General features: G+C 38.6%; 1 protein-coding gene and 1 long non-coding RNA gene across 3 annotated transcripts in view; one reads left to right on the forward strand and one right to left on the reverse strand.

Moving 5' to 3' along the window:
* Dpysl3 (dihydropyrimidinase-like 3) overlaps window positions 1–15,503 on the reverse strand; it is a 105,790-nt gene that overhangs the window by 75,226 nt on the left and 15,061 nt on the right.
* The window catches only part of LOC108348778 (uncharacterized), a 16,920-nt gene continuing 1,467 nt past the window's right edge, over window positions 51–15,503 (forward strand). The window contains exons 1-2 of one of the 2 annotated variants that reach the window (XR_015642523.1): window positions 51–164; window positions 252–485. This is a non-coding gene — a long non-coding RNA (uncharacterized LOC108348778). The remainder of the gene's footprint in view (window positions 165–251; window positions 486–15,503) is intronic. The other variant, XR_015642524.1, reaches the window with a different exon arrangement.

Raw genomic sequence — 15,503 nt, forward strand, 5'->3', positions numbered from 1 at the left:
ACACCCACAAGTCTATGATAAGTTCCAGAACTTTCCCTTGCATCTCTGCAAAATTCAGCTGGTAACATCTCCCCTCACTTGGCTGAATCAACTCAGAGGAAATCACTGTACAAGATCTCATCATAAACGCCTCATCTCAACTCGCTCCTGTCAACTCTGTCAGGGTAAAGTCCAAGATTGTTAATATGATGTATGAGTTTCTGTGTATGGCCTACACTCATTTCTGAAGCTTTATCCCTTCACTCTTGAAGTGTGTGCTGTTTTCCAGTAACCAAGTGAACTTCAAGCTCTTCTTCCACATCCTGCTGGTCATGCTCAAATCATAGCCTCTTCCTGGAATGATTATTACCCTTTTTGACTTTGAAAGTGGCAAACAAGCCTTAAGTGTCAGCTTCAGCATATCTCTTCTGAAAGTTTTTCATCTGAGCTGTAGTGTTCCCAGTGATTTCCAGAGCTGCTGTTGACCTCCAGTACTACAATCATAGGTATGTTGTATGTTTCTATAATCACCTTCCTTGGACTCCTTGGATGTTAATAATCTGTGTGTACACCATAAAATCTAATATTTAATGTTTTCACCAATGTAATATTTGATAAATAATAGCTTTGAATATGTCTAAATGCATAATACTTTTGTGCAAGGATGAATATATTATATACATGCATACATACATATATACATAAACTTAAATATATACATAGATAACTTAGTTGATTTCTGACTCAGGAAAGTTTTTGGTTTGTGTGTGTATGTATGGGATACATATATGTGAATGCCAGAGGATATCTGTTTCCTGCTGTGTCACTCTGCCTTATTCCTTTGCCCATTCCAATGAGAGATAAGACCTCTCATTGAACCCAGAGATGTCTAAAACAAGCAAGCCCCTCAGATCAATCCTGTCTCCTATCTCCCACCCACAGCACTGGGTTTATGAGTCTGTGGATGATTACACACAACTTTTAATGTAGGTTCTGGCAGTCTAAATTCAGGCCCCCTGAATTCAGGAAGCAGACCTACCCACTGAGTCATGTCTGTAGATCTGAAAAATATTTTATGTGGACTTACTAGTGTAGTAACAAGATGCCAGCTAATCGATCTGTTGTTTTAATGACATGACCTTGTTATAAAAAGTTAAAAGTAACAATTTCAGAAAAATGATAAAAAGAAATAAAACAAAAAAAAAAAAAACAAAAAAAAATCCCCAAAATGAAAGCAGACCATAAGGAAAGATGCAGGCATGGGAAGCAACCAAGCTGAACGCACAGTGTCTGTCACTCAGTGCATCCTCCACTGTCAGAAGCTCTCTCATCATGCTCTCTGTTACTGTGATTTATTATCTACAGTTCTTCTCTCCTCCCCCTCTACATTTGACAACTCTATTTCTTCTTTTCAGTCACTTTCTGAAAAAATAAAGTTAGCATCTCTTGACTCCAATTCCCAACTGTTAAGGAATGCAATTAGTTGTATTCTGATCAGTTAATGGGTAATCTTTTAGGGAGCAGGAATAAAGAATCATTGCATGACTAGGTTGTCAGGCCCTTATCCATACAGACCAATGGACATTTACCAAAGAAAATAGAGCCATTATGATGTTACTGTCAGACTTCAAAGACGCTTTACACTCATTTTTAATCTGCTATTCACAGATGAGAAGAAATAGGTGGATACAAACACTCACACCTCATAATCTATAGGACAAAATACCAGAGCCACCCTTAAGAGAGGAGTGCTCTAACAAGAACATAAGAAAATAAAAAGAAAATTAATTTTTCAAAGGTTAAAAAATGCTTAAAAGTGCCCGTTGGCCATAAAAATGTTTTCTAGGAGAGAAATTATAATATATGGTCTTTTTCTCTCTCTGCCTGGGTCTTCTTAGGCTTCATGGTCTCCATCTCTGACTACCTGCTTTCTATAGACCTGCTCATCTTTTAGATTTTGAAAGAGACCGATCCTGCGTGAAGTCAGTGACCCGCTCACTTAGCCCAACAGCATGAAACTGGAAAAAGCACATGGTTTGCTCCTCCAGTTAGTAGCATCATTATAAGGCTTGAGCATCAGACCCCAAGGCTATCAACCTTGACATGCTGCCTTGCTTCATCCCAAAGAGATAGGTGGGACGAAGGTGAGCATTCATTCCTGCCATACTCCAGAGTATAGAACTACTAAACTCAGTTTAACAGGAAACAAAACTAAGCACAACACCAGAAAGAGGTCAATGCTTTATCACTGTGGTGAGATCCAGGGCACAGTGGCAAGATACTGTGAAAAGAATGGGGAGTTAGGCAATTCAGATTTTAGTCCTGTGTTTTGGTAACAAAACCTTTAATTTTAAGCAATTTACTTGGCCTTTTCTTATTTCTTCAACTAAGAATTCATTCTTTTTCTTTGACATCTCTGGGCTTATGATCAAAGCAGACAATGGAAATGAATGTGTTTAGAAAAAAATGTATCTTGCAAAACAACAACACATGAACACCAACTTTTAGTGTTCTTTCCCCCCCCCCCATTGCGTTACAAGCACGTCTGGGGCTAATACTCAGCTAGATGCCTGTTTACCACTGCTGTTTTCCAAGTAGGGGCCTACTGCTAAGAAGAATGACACCGATTTCCTTTGTTTGTTTGTTTTTCCATGTTTTGATTTGTTTGCTTTTTTTGAATCTCATTTTTAAAATGATTGTTTTAGAGGTTTGTTTGTTTTCTAACTAGAGACAGAAAGGGTATGGATCCAGGGAGGTGGGGAGGACCTCAGAGGAGTCAATGAAAGGGAAACATAATCAGAATATAGTGTATGAAAAAAATTTACAATGAAATAAAAATAGAAAGAAAAGTAAAAGAAAGAAGAAGAGAAAGAAAGAATTGGAGAGAGAGAGAGAGAGAGCGCCTTCTGTGTTTTAAATCATCTAAATCGTGTCTTTTTCCAGCTGCATGTTTCCAGCTTTCCTTCCATGTGGTCTCGTTTGTTCATTTTCTGACATTTTTATCTCCATAGCTTGCTCTACACTGTCCCTTCCCTGTTGTCTACCACGCCATCTTACTTTCCTTCGTCTGTGGATATAATTACCCTAATAGGCCTATGGCCTCTTTCCAAGCCATTACTAGCAATGCAAAATGAGACACATCTGAAGCTGGTCTCTGCAGCATCTCCCGGAAAGTGCAGATTACAGTTTGTCCTTCTCACAGAGCATCTCAGCCAATTTTAAGGTCACTTCTTGTAGTTGAGAGAAGCCCATGGTATAGACCAAGACTTTTTCCTTTTAATAAAATGGGAAACAGACCCTGTTTTTATTGCTCATAGTAAAATAAACTAAGATAAATCACAGAATGCCCAACACATGAAGCAGGGCACTTAGAGCTCTGAGAATAATCTAGTGGGCTGTCGTCCAGAGTTCTTCATTCACCATGCCAGTCACCAGTAAGACCAAGCAGTGTGATTCTGCCTCCCACATGACTCCAGGATCAGGAAGATCTAATTTTCCAAATAAGCTTCCAAATCCTTGAGTTTTTCTTCCAGAAGAGACTTGTAGGCAAGTTTTTCCATAAACCTGAGGGATGGGATGAATAACTTTGAGGCTCACTACAAAGGAAACAACTTTCCTTTGTTGTCTCCTTTTCACATCTATTACAACACTTGGCAGTTTCTAAAGAGAGAGTTTGAAAAATAAAAAAGAAAGAATTCAAACATGAACTCAAGGGTGATGAAGCTTCAGAAATGCAATCAATTTTCTCTTCTGATTCTTAATTTGGGAGTCTCTTTATTCTGTTTATGTTTGAATTGAGGTTGGTATAGAATTATTAGCTGTTTTCTTCTAGTATCTAAAAATATTTCTTTGTTTCTTTCTGGACACTCTGAAAATCAATTTTTCCAACTCTTGACTTGCTTATTTGCAAACTGTGGTTCAACTTCTAAACAGTTGCAAATCCTTGGGCTCCTTTTGCAATGACTATATTAGGGATCTCCCCCATCCTCTGTGTGTATGTGTGTGTGTGTGCGCCAGTCAGTCATAGACTTGCTTTGTAACTAAGAATAATATTGAACTCACATTTCTTTTTCCTCTACTTTCCATGTGCTGCCACTACATGTGTGTGCCAGATGTATGGCTGACATTTCCTTCTATTACATATTATATTCTAAACAAAATAGTTGAAGTGTTAATGTCTATTTCCCAAATAACGAGGGAAGAAAAGTTTTTAAAAAATTTACTATCATGTTAATTATAGTATTTTAGAATGAGTCTCATATCAATCCCTTTTGTGTATGGAAGAGGAAATCCTTGAACTCCAGAGAGCACAAAGTTCTAATTTCCTATCTTAGTTACATCAAATACTTGCTTCTGGGAGTTCTCCAACTCACATGAGATTGTTTCTTCTCTTATAAGATGGAGATAAATAACAGACTTATCATGCGACTTTGTGTGGAGAAAATGTATACATCTATGTGCAGCAATGCAGGATCTGTGTGTAGCAGAACTTCCTAAGGGTCAGCTGCTTCTCTTGTTCCCCATGCATACAGTGCTCATCTTTTATTCATCATCATGGCTCATGCTCTCATAACACTATTACCATTCAATTACAAATTGCTAAAAGGAAAATGTCTTCGTAAATTTAATAATGATAATGGCATTACACAGTGTTCTAAGTGCTTCACATGCATTATTTCATGAACCCCTCACACAGAACAGCAATCTCAAATTCTTATTTACAGACCGAGATCTGAAGGTCTCCATTGATTAAGTGACATTGCTAGTTAGTGATGAGCTGAGATCTGAATTCAAGTAGTTTGGTGCTGAAACATCACCAACATTAACAATATATGCTGTGACCCAGTTTTTATGATGACTAAATTACATATAAAGGATGTATAGATACATATATTGATGTATATAAAACCTTGTACCTTGTGTGTGTCACATGGTAAAGTTCTTGGTACATTGCAACTTTTTAAAAAGAAATGAGATATATTTTGTAATATAATTAGATCTTCTCCTATAACAACCATTTAAAATAACATCTTTATTGAGCTAAAACTAAAACCCACCCATTTAAATTCCTTTGTTTACTAGGTATTAAGGTATCCTCATAGAACTTTGCAATGAGTACTGTGATAAAAGTGTAGAATATCTCATCACCCAAAATATTCTGTATTTTCATAGATTACATAGCTAAAAAAGTATATACATTTATGAAATTATATATATCATATATATGAAAATTACAATCTCTCTTACAATGGCAGTTGGATTGAAATTATAATAATTAATATTCTTGGATATTTTGTTCCAGGGTAACAGAAAAGTTAAATCTGTAAAAAAATATGCACACAAAAATGTCCGTGGCAAGTCCATTCCTGATAGTGAAACACTGGGATGCTCATAAGTGGTCAGATGATTAAATTCTGGCAACTAGATACAATGCAATAGTAGACAGTAATAAAATTATCCATTCTTAAAACAGCTTCACATTGCTTGGTACTGTATGAGTCCATTTAGACAACATCCTCAAAATAATCAAACTGCTTCCAATGAAAATGATTCAGAGGTTCCCCACAAAACTAAAAGTAGAACTATCATGTAGCCCAGATCTACCACTTCTGGGTATCTTTCTGCCTTCCCTTCCCCTTCCCTCCCCCTCATCCTCCTCCCACTCCATATAAGCATACTCAGAGACACGACACATCAGTGTTTATTGCAGCACAGTTCACATTAGCTAAGTTATGAAACCGACTTTCATGTTCATCAACTGAGCAGTGGATACAGAATGGTTTATATTCACAATGGAGTTTTCCAGCCATGAATATGAATTAAATTGTGGTATTTATCAGAAAATGGATGCAACTGGAAATATCATATTATCTGCACTAAGTCTCAGAAAGACAAATACTGTGACTTTCCTCTCATTTGTTAACTCTAGGTTCTCTGGATGCAGGAAATCATGTGTTAAAAATGACTTGAAATTAGGAGCAAAGAGAAGGGGAACAAAGAGAACTAATGGAAAAGGGAGGAAGGTGATAGTAGACAGGTGTAAGGGGACTGGCTCCAAGTATATTATATAATTGAATGGAAATTGTATTATACAAGCTAATATAATATAATCAAAATAAATGAAAGCAGAACAACCAGTATAACTAAAACATTTTAAAAGCAATCTTATTTCCTAGTGTCATGAAAGTTACATGGTTAACTAACCATCATTTAATTGACTTTAAAGCCTGTTCTAGTTCTCCTATAATCCTGGCCAGGAACCCATGACTAGAAAGGTCATAGGCCCTAAGGGAGAACCTAGAATTATTATTTTATAAAGTGGGTGTAGTATCAACCTGCCTTCCATTAGTAGAACTTTTAACCCATTAACAGAGAAACTTCTTTAGCAGGAAGTGGCGTTGTTAATACAGAGACTCAAAACTAGCCAGAGTATAAAGAAGAGCTGTTAGTATTCAAAATGCAGAAAAGGTTTGTCTATAGAGTGCGCTCAGTCCTAAAGGAATACCTATATATGTATTTCCACTGCAAGGCTCAGGGACTATCACAGAAAGGTGGTAGAGTGTTTTCATAAACCCAGAATTCAGAGAAGACTGGGATAAAACAAGTATTTTCTTGACATGACAGGGCCATAACAGTCAGAAACTCTGGTACTTGTGGTTACCTGCAGATCAAGTTAATCAATTGTTCAGCCTGAACAGAGGAGGGTACACAGGCGAATTATTGGCAGTTGGTGGCTACTAGGAGAAGAAGAATCATCTTTCCTCAGGAGTGGGGTCCTTAGGTGGATGACCATTTCTTGTGAATGTCTCAGTGATATCAACAACTCTACTTAGACTTTGTGGGCTTAAAAAAAGAAATAGGAAATGAAATCAGGAGGGGACTTTGTTGGAAAGGTTCTAAGAGGAGTTGGAGGGAGGTTGTAAGGAGCAGCTGTGGTCAAATGTATACACCCATGATAACCTTGAAGAATGAATGGGAATATTGAAATAACCAAAGGAAAAAGTAATTCCATCTCTTAACATATTACCATAATGAGAAAGGGGGCTTAAACTCTTGACAACATTTTAAAATGTTTTGCAGAGGGAATTACTATAAAAAAACTGAAGAAGTTTATTTCTGTTATACAAATGATCACAAAATCACAGCAATGCACACTTTCTCAAAAATGAAGATATGACTTTACCATTATGCAGATAACTTACAAATAGTTACAAATAAAGTTATTACTATTCAAAAGTAATAATAGTGAAAAATAAATTTTTCAGTACATAAATCCAGGAGGCTGTCTAAATGCTTTACATGTATCAACTTATTTAATTTTCCAAAAGGTTCAGCTAATAGTATTATTAGAGTCATTTCTCAAATGAGAAAATTGAGACATATTGGCTTTATTTAGTATACAGCAGTTTAGTGGTAGAGTTGCAGTTAGAATTGATTAAGAAATAGGTGGCCATAAATTACATTTTAAATTCAAAATGAAATAAAGTATACAAGTTACTCTATAATTTGTATAATTTGCTAATTATTTCCTCAATTATCTAGTGATAAAAGAAGAAACAAACCAGTTTCATTAGAATTTACATAGAATTTCAGTTAGCTATCTGGGGTTCATTTGGAGGACAAATTAAAATTTGGAGTATAAAATGATTAGTGTTAATCCTGATGAATTGAGTAGAAAAGATGAGGTCCTTTTGTCCATATCAAAGTAGGAGGAATTGAAGCAGAGGCTTCCATTTAAACTTGCACTCTCAGAGGAGAAAAAATTAAGCTAGAAGAGAAATCCTAAACACAAAGTGATGATATGAAGATTTTAAAATACTTGGTCCATGTTCTTGATGGAATGTTATGGGGAAAGTCCCTTCATAATGGATAGTATGGGACAAACCCTCACACAAGTTCAGGTAGTATTTAAATTTCTAGAAATTTCTAAAGTAAAGCATAAACATTAGCAAGGGACCGGACAATGGTGCCACAGGGTTATCTACCATAATGCAAAGCAAAAGACCAGGGACCATTAGATTTTCAGGAAAAATTCCATTTAGTGTGGGTTCACAAGATATAACACGTATATTTAACACATCGAGTCCCTTAAACTTCATAAAACAAAACATATATGCTGATAAAGTCAATGTACTTACAGTGATGAAATTTCCATATAGTTTCAGGTACTGAGAGCGAGACTTCAGGGAGGAGGTTTTCAGGTCAATTTCAGCTTGTTTTTTCTATGTCCTGAAGTGTATATGGTGTGTCCCAAGTGTCTAAAGTGTAGTTGGTGTGTGGTGTCTTCAGCAACAGAGTATTACCTCTGAGTTCGTAAGGCAATCAAGGGCAAAGGCCATATCTTATATTGACCAACTACTCCAAGGGAAGTTTCTCTTGCTTGGCACAGGAATTTTGCTAGCTAGTCTATGGTTTTTGAGAGAACATTGCCACTCTGTGTGGTGATGTTATTAACCCTTTCTCTCTCCACATATGTAATTCATATATGAATTTTTATGAAAGGGCAAGGGAGAAAAGCAAGCAATAGTTCTTCCTGGCTATAAAGCCTATAGACAACAGTGACCAGCACCACAAGCTATCTCCATTGGTGCAACGGAAACTTACACCTTAGTGGTGATAGCTATCTACCTGGATTAAGGCCCACGCAATAGGAGAGAATATGTCTGGTACCATAAAATAGCCAAATACCCATAGATGCTAGGGGATCTCCTACGATTGTCACTTTCCTAAGTCAGTATAGTTTTTAAGACTAAATATAACCCCTCAAGCACACAGATAAATATAGTTTTACCCATCATCAAAAAAGCTTTCTTCCTTTTGTTTGTTTGCTTGCTTTTTCAGGAGGTTGAGACTACTATAGCCCTCAACCAGTCAATATGCAGAGAAGAGCTGCTCGACCCTCTTGATATATCTACAGTGCAGCCCGTATACACAAGGATCAAAGAATGCCTTAGCTATATTTTCTATTGCTGTGATTAACACCGTTGCTATAACAGCTGGGGGCGGAACAGGTTGATTTTGTTCACACTTCCACATTACTGAGGGAACTCAGAGCAGGAGCTCAAACATCACAGGAATCTGGAGACTGGAGCTGATGCAGAGGCCATGGAGGACTGGTACTGACTTGCTTGCTCCTCATAGATCACTTAGCCTGCTTCCTTACAGTGCCCACGACCACCAGCCCAGTGGCAACATCGCCCCCCAGAGACCTTCCCAGATCAAAAGCTTCCCACATCAAACAAGGGCATTTTGTTTTAAAAGGGTTAAACAGATGGCTATATGCATCTGAAGAAGAGACCTGTAAGCTGAAGTGGAAATATAACTAGTTAATTATAATATAAGATAATTAAGCCTCTCCATGGCAGAGGCAGGAGTGGTGGAAACATCTGAGGATTAGAGATGGCGTCCACCATAAAGTCTCCATTCCCAAGAGGGATGGAGAGGGTTCAGCAAACGCGTATGACATTTGCTGAATCCTCAGATGTGTTAGATTCAGAGAAAAAAGAGCAAATCACCTAGCCCTTTACTCACATTGTAGAACTTTAGAGAAAAACAGGGTATAAAAGGCACTCAGAACAAAATGAAGAACTCTGAAAAATCAAGCGATAATGATTTTCAAACCATTTGAGGCTTCGCGAGACAGCCAATGACATCTTTAAAGAAATAACAAACGTGATGGAAGGCCAATGCTTAGCATATATTATGTACTTTAGCAGTAACATGTAAATGAAAATGGCTTCCTAGATTGTCTTACCTATCTATGTGCTTTACAGTATTTTAAAGTGTTTTCCATGTGATGATCTCAGTCCTAATTAAAATGCACTGTCTAGAAGCTTTATGACCCAGAAAACGTTAGTTAATCTTTCTATTTCATTTGCTCCATCTATAAATAGCAACCCCACTAGATTATACGAAATTTTATGTTGTAAGTGAAATGATATTTATAAAATGTCTAAAACTTCTGGGCATACAGGAAGCTACGCGTGTCATCTATTACCGCTGTTATAGTCATTGAATGATTGCAATGTCTCTGTGGAAGAGGCCTTATTTCTATTTTTCACGGGACTGTCCTGTTTGATAGTTAATGTCCTATCCAGAATGGCAATTGGACCTTTTAAATTAGGACCTGAATTTGTGTCTCTTGTATCCTAGTATTCTGAATTCCTTTTTAAATACTAATCTTTTATAAAAATAAATGCTTTTCAATAAACAATTTATTCTAGACTCTTCACTGCTGAAGATAGCATGTCTCAGAGTTTCAAATTATCTTTATATTTGCTGGCTTATTGGAAGGGGTTCATGTACCCACACTTTAAGTTCACGCACTCTCCAGCCAGTATACACTAATGCTGGCTGGAATTTCTATTGAGTTATACATTGCTATATCTAGGAGAGACTGTGAAGTGTGGTTTTTAGTCTGGGTGTATTGTATCTCTCAGCAAAAGCAGGGGTGACTTAGGAAGAGGGGAAACACTTGATTATTTTTCAGACAAATGCCACCAAATAAATGAGGTGTGATGAGAGAACCAGGTGGCACCTTTGGAAAGAAGGCAACCAAGAGCATCTAAAAGGCCCTGCATATGCTCCAGAAGGTTCTGAAAATAAGCCTCTGACTGATTCTGGCTTTGCATTTTGATTAGCTTGTGCCTACAGGTTCCTGAACATACCACTCTTTATCTTTTCCTAATCTATTTTGGGGACCCTGTATACTATACTACCTTCCTTATAGCATACATTCCTACCACCATAGATCACACCCGTATTTTGCAAGGCTATCTCACATGGGCAGTGAGGCTATGAGCAACCTCCTTCTCTATCTCCAAAGTTCTGGTTTGGGTCTCCATCTGTCTGTCAGTGGGCCTCTGGCTGCCACCAGGCACACTGCCAAGACAGTGTCTACCACACTGTGTTTTAAGCTTGTATTTATGGCCAGCCTTTCCTTCACCTTCCCTTCAAACTTTTAGCATCCTAAAGGCAGAAAAGTTATTTTTATGAGGTTGGGTTTGAAGTGTGCTATTTTTCCTTCATCAGTTGTTTACATAGTATCTAGTATCTGTAGGAGAACAGTAAATATTTGTGATATACATACATTAACAAATTTTATTCTGAGCTTACCACTAACTTGTGAAAACAAATAGTGTGTTGAGAGAGAATTTATTCCAGTCACTCTGGAGAACTTAAAAAGGTATGCTGAGTGTATAGGGTTACAAAGATTTTCTTTTCTTTTTCTATATTGTATAACTAGTACAGTCATTTTATAGAAGACAAAAGTGAGAAACCTGGAGATGAAAAGGTTACTAAATTTTGAGCTGAGACTCTAAGCCTACAATGGTTGTGCCTACTTCATAACTTACATCCATTTTCTTTGTGCTGGGACTGATAACCAGGCTTGCCCACATAGTTGTCTCTCCTGGGGAGGTGTTCCACAGGCTCCAGAGCTCAAGACAGTTGCCTGGGAGAATGAATCTTGCTAACTCAATGAGGGATATTTTATCCTGTCAGAGGAGAGAAGGAGATGAGAGAAGGGAAAGGCGAGGGGCTTTATTTTGAGAAGAAGAGGAAGCAGGAAGACAAATGAAATAAATCGAGAATCCCACATCAGAGCAACCAGAGATCTGATCTAAGACAGGCACTTCGTCCATCGGCACTGTTCTGACAAGCAACTAATTAAATCTCTCTGGGGAGAAGGTTCCCATCTTGACTGGGACAAATGCTGAGGCTTAAGCCTGCTCAACACATGGGGCTTAGAAAGGACAGCTTCCCAGATGATGTGATAATCCGTCAGCGACCCTGACACCCGAGTCCCACTGGGAAATGAGTAGAGACAGTGGATCACACAGAAAGCAAACAGCCTAACAGAAGACTCAAAGGGCTGCCTTTAGTGAGCACTTTACTTCAATCTCAAGAAATGGAGTGGTCATTTCATAGGATCTTCTAAGAGAGTCTGATGGGATTGGAAGTATCCACTGTTTACAGATATGGATGGGACCAGTGAGAGCTCGCGACTGTGGATGCTCTGTTGCTGATCACTCAGCTCTAAACCCAGACTTCTGTCATCATTTGTATTTGGCTCAAACCTTGCCGCTGTATGACTCTGGATCATAACTAGTCACTTTCCTATTAGCTTTCATAACTAGAAGGGCAAAAGTGCAGACTAGCTGGCCAAAGAGAGGGAAGCCAGATTCTTGGTTTCTCTGTCCTGATATCATCAGCTTTGTATAAACACTGTAGTCTCCACCTACAATGGCTTTTGGGTTCTCTCCTAGTTTTTCTCAGACCCACTCAAGTAGACCAGAGGCAGCTGGGTGGCGCTCCCCATTCAGAAACCTGAGCACTCACCTCACAAGGGCAGCTTTACCTCTTTGCTCACTCAACTGGGTGGCTGCTGCTTTCTCTAGTTGTGTCTGTGCTGATATGTGATATCAGCCGTCTGTATGAAGCCCCTCTGACTGAAGCTCCTGAGTCTGTTTTATGACCGAACACAGACTGACACAGATATATGAAAGGTCCTGTTCAAGGCTGTGTAGCCAGTGGCTATCAGGGACACTATTAAATCTAGAGTTTTCCATGTAAGTTGAGACAGACATTTTTGCTACAAAGAACAAGGACCATGGCCATCAATATACAATTGTTGAAATGAACCAATGTCTATAGTTTTAATAAAATAGTAACTGTATATCCTGCTTTGATAGTAATTTCAATATTTGGAGAGGAAATATAGTATAGGCATGGATGTAACTTTTCAGACAGAACAAGGCTGATCTTAGTTCTGCCATGTAATAGCCACATGAAGTTTAGCCAGCTACTGAATCTTGCCAAGACTTATTTTTCTGTCTGTAAAATATGGTTCCTCAGAGTGTTGTAATAACTTAGTTAAGATATATGTTGAGAACTTTATAGAGTTTATATTTGTTTTACTACTTATAGCTTAGAAGTTAGTCCACTATTATTTCATAGACACTCGCAGAAGACAGGAGACTTGTGGTTAGGGACACAGAATTTTCTCATTCAAGGCAAAAGCATTAGCCAATACTTCCCATGGTTGGCATTGGTTGTACATGACTCCCAAGTCTCACAGGAGTCCTATCATAGATGACAGCATACCTAATAGGTCTGCTACAAAAAAAGATTGCTAAGCGGGAATTCACCACTTTAACACTAAGAGGAAATAAGACAGAATACCTTATCTGGGAAAACGTCACCCCAGGCCTCGTGACTCTTTTCATGGAAAATAAAACCATAGGAAACAAGGACTGTCAAGTCTTTTCATTGTCAATGCAACCAGCAAGATCATGCAAGGACACATCCAATTAATTTCCCAACAACTTACTAATTATAGGAAACAGATCACAAATATTACAAAAACAAATTACAAAATAATACCTTTCCTAATTATATTGATTCAGAAACTGGCCAGACACACAAGCGACTCAAAGGTATGGTTTGGGGACTTGATGGTTGTGGATTCAATAATGAGACATGAGGACCTTGGATTCTAAGTCTTCCTTTCTACTAGGATGCCTATCTGTTGGAAAAGATTGTGCCTGTCATCAGTTCAGGCTGCTCAATAGGCTGTAGGGTTCAATTCCAGTGTCTACAGAATTTTTGAACCTTAAACCAATGACTTAGATATAATTTGTTCTGCTAGACAAAAGGAGAACACAGTTCTGTGTGCTGGGGTCCATGCTTCCCAGTGAACTTCCTCAAAGGGCAAGGAGTAGGGGCGGGGGTTGGGTATGTGAAAGAGGAAGCAGGGGCAGTCTCCATCAAGGTAGCTTCATATTCATTGAGATTATGGTATAGACTATCTCTGATAACTCCTCTAAAGGGAGGGAATGACCTGGGCAAGAGAATGTACACCTACAGTCTCAGATAATCAGGTGGTGGAGGCCGGAGGATCAGTTCAGACCATGAATTTGAGATCAGCCTGGATAATACCCTAAGACCCCATCTAAAAACTGAGAGGTGTGCATCTATAGTAATCCCATTCTGAACTCAACTAATTCTTTATTTAGAGTGAGAAATGAAGACAAAAAGATTTGGCAAAGCTTACCCAAGGGAGTAATGCAACCACTTCTCCCCTGTTCTGGATGTCAAACGTACAAGGCTTCTCTGCACCTACCTGGTATGATCATCACTTAAGTGTGATGATTCTTATATAATGAGTTGCCCCTCTAAAAGCAAACAATATCAAGCTAAGGAAAGGAAGGCATGTGCTTAGAATTTCCTGGCCAAACATGATGATGAACTCCTACCAGCCAGGTAACATTATGTCTATAACTAGAAAAGCTTGGCGTTCCAAACTTATCACAGCAGGTTAAGTTGACTGATACCTTCACTTTTTCATTCAAATATTTCTTGAAGGCGTGAGCACACTAGATATGTCTTAACTCTAACAGATATAGCTACAAAGACTATCAATTTAATAAATTAACTGGGAATTTCTTACTCATTCCTTTATCAAAAGAATACATTGAGGACCATTGAGTTAACCATAACTTGGTGCTAGTCAGGTGCTAAAGATGTTACACTCAATGTTCCTCTTCCCAGGCTAGTGGAGAAAAGTTAGCTAATATTTATATCACAATATAATCATTATTAAACAGATGCATCCAAGAACACAGACACAGGCGATCCTCACCCACCTTTGGGAGTGTGAGAAAGAGGCCGGAAAAACAATCAAGAGGACAGGGAGATCTAGAGAAGAGGGAGGGAGAGCCACCCAGTGTCCTGAAACAGGTATAAGAACGCCTTGCCCTCAGGGATACTATGCAGGTGTGATGAGAAAATTGTGTGAAAGGTCTGCCCAGACAGATGTGAGCTTTTACAGTTGACTCCCATCTTTCTATATACCAGGCTAACAGGACTTTAGGGCTCTCTCCTTGCTGCTGAATGGTGAGATCAGCAGCCCACAAAGGAAGAATCCTTTGTCTGCAGTTTCCTTAGTACAGGGACCCAGCATGTCTATTCCAGACATTAGCCTTGGAGAGCCGCCCACACCATTAGCCACTTCATTGGAAAGGGGGGGTGGTGTTTCACCCTGTGGCTACAACTACACCCAACACAATTCTTCTCCTAAAGTGATTTCCTGTCCCACCATCTCTTCCCCCACCAAGTGATTTATGGCTCCCTTAGAGCCTTTTTCCTTATAACCCATCTGGCCTTCCTACCTCAGCCTGCAGGGAGGGTGGAAGACTGTTTGTAGCTTTGCTGATGGTTTCTATGGAAATTATAACAATATTACAGCTATTGTGGAGCAACATCACTGCTGATTAAACAAGGAGATGTGACTTGAAAGAGAAAATAAATTTGGAATCAAACATCAACCAAGTCCTTGGAGACGATGAATAGTTTTCATGAAGTTGTTCCTATCAACAGCAACAATAACAAGTTAATATTGTTTCTGTATAAACACTGCAGAGGAGGGTTATTTCTCAAGGCCTTTGTCGAGGCTCCACAGTCCAGACAAAAGCAGGCCCCGGGCCAGTGCTCACTGCAGTAACCTGAAATAACAGCTGAGAATT

Source organism: Rattus norvegicus, chromosome 18, assembly GCF_021556685.1.
Source record: "Rattus norvegicus strain SHRSP/BbbUtx chromosome 18, alternate assembly SHRSP_T2T, whole genome shotgun sequence".
Classification (NCBI taxonomy): Eukaryota; Metazoa; Chordata; class Mammalia; order Rodentia; family Muridae; genus Rattus; species Rattus norvegicus.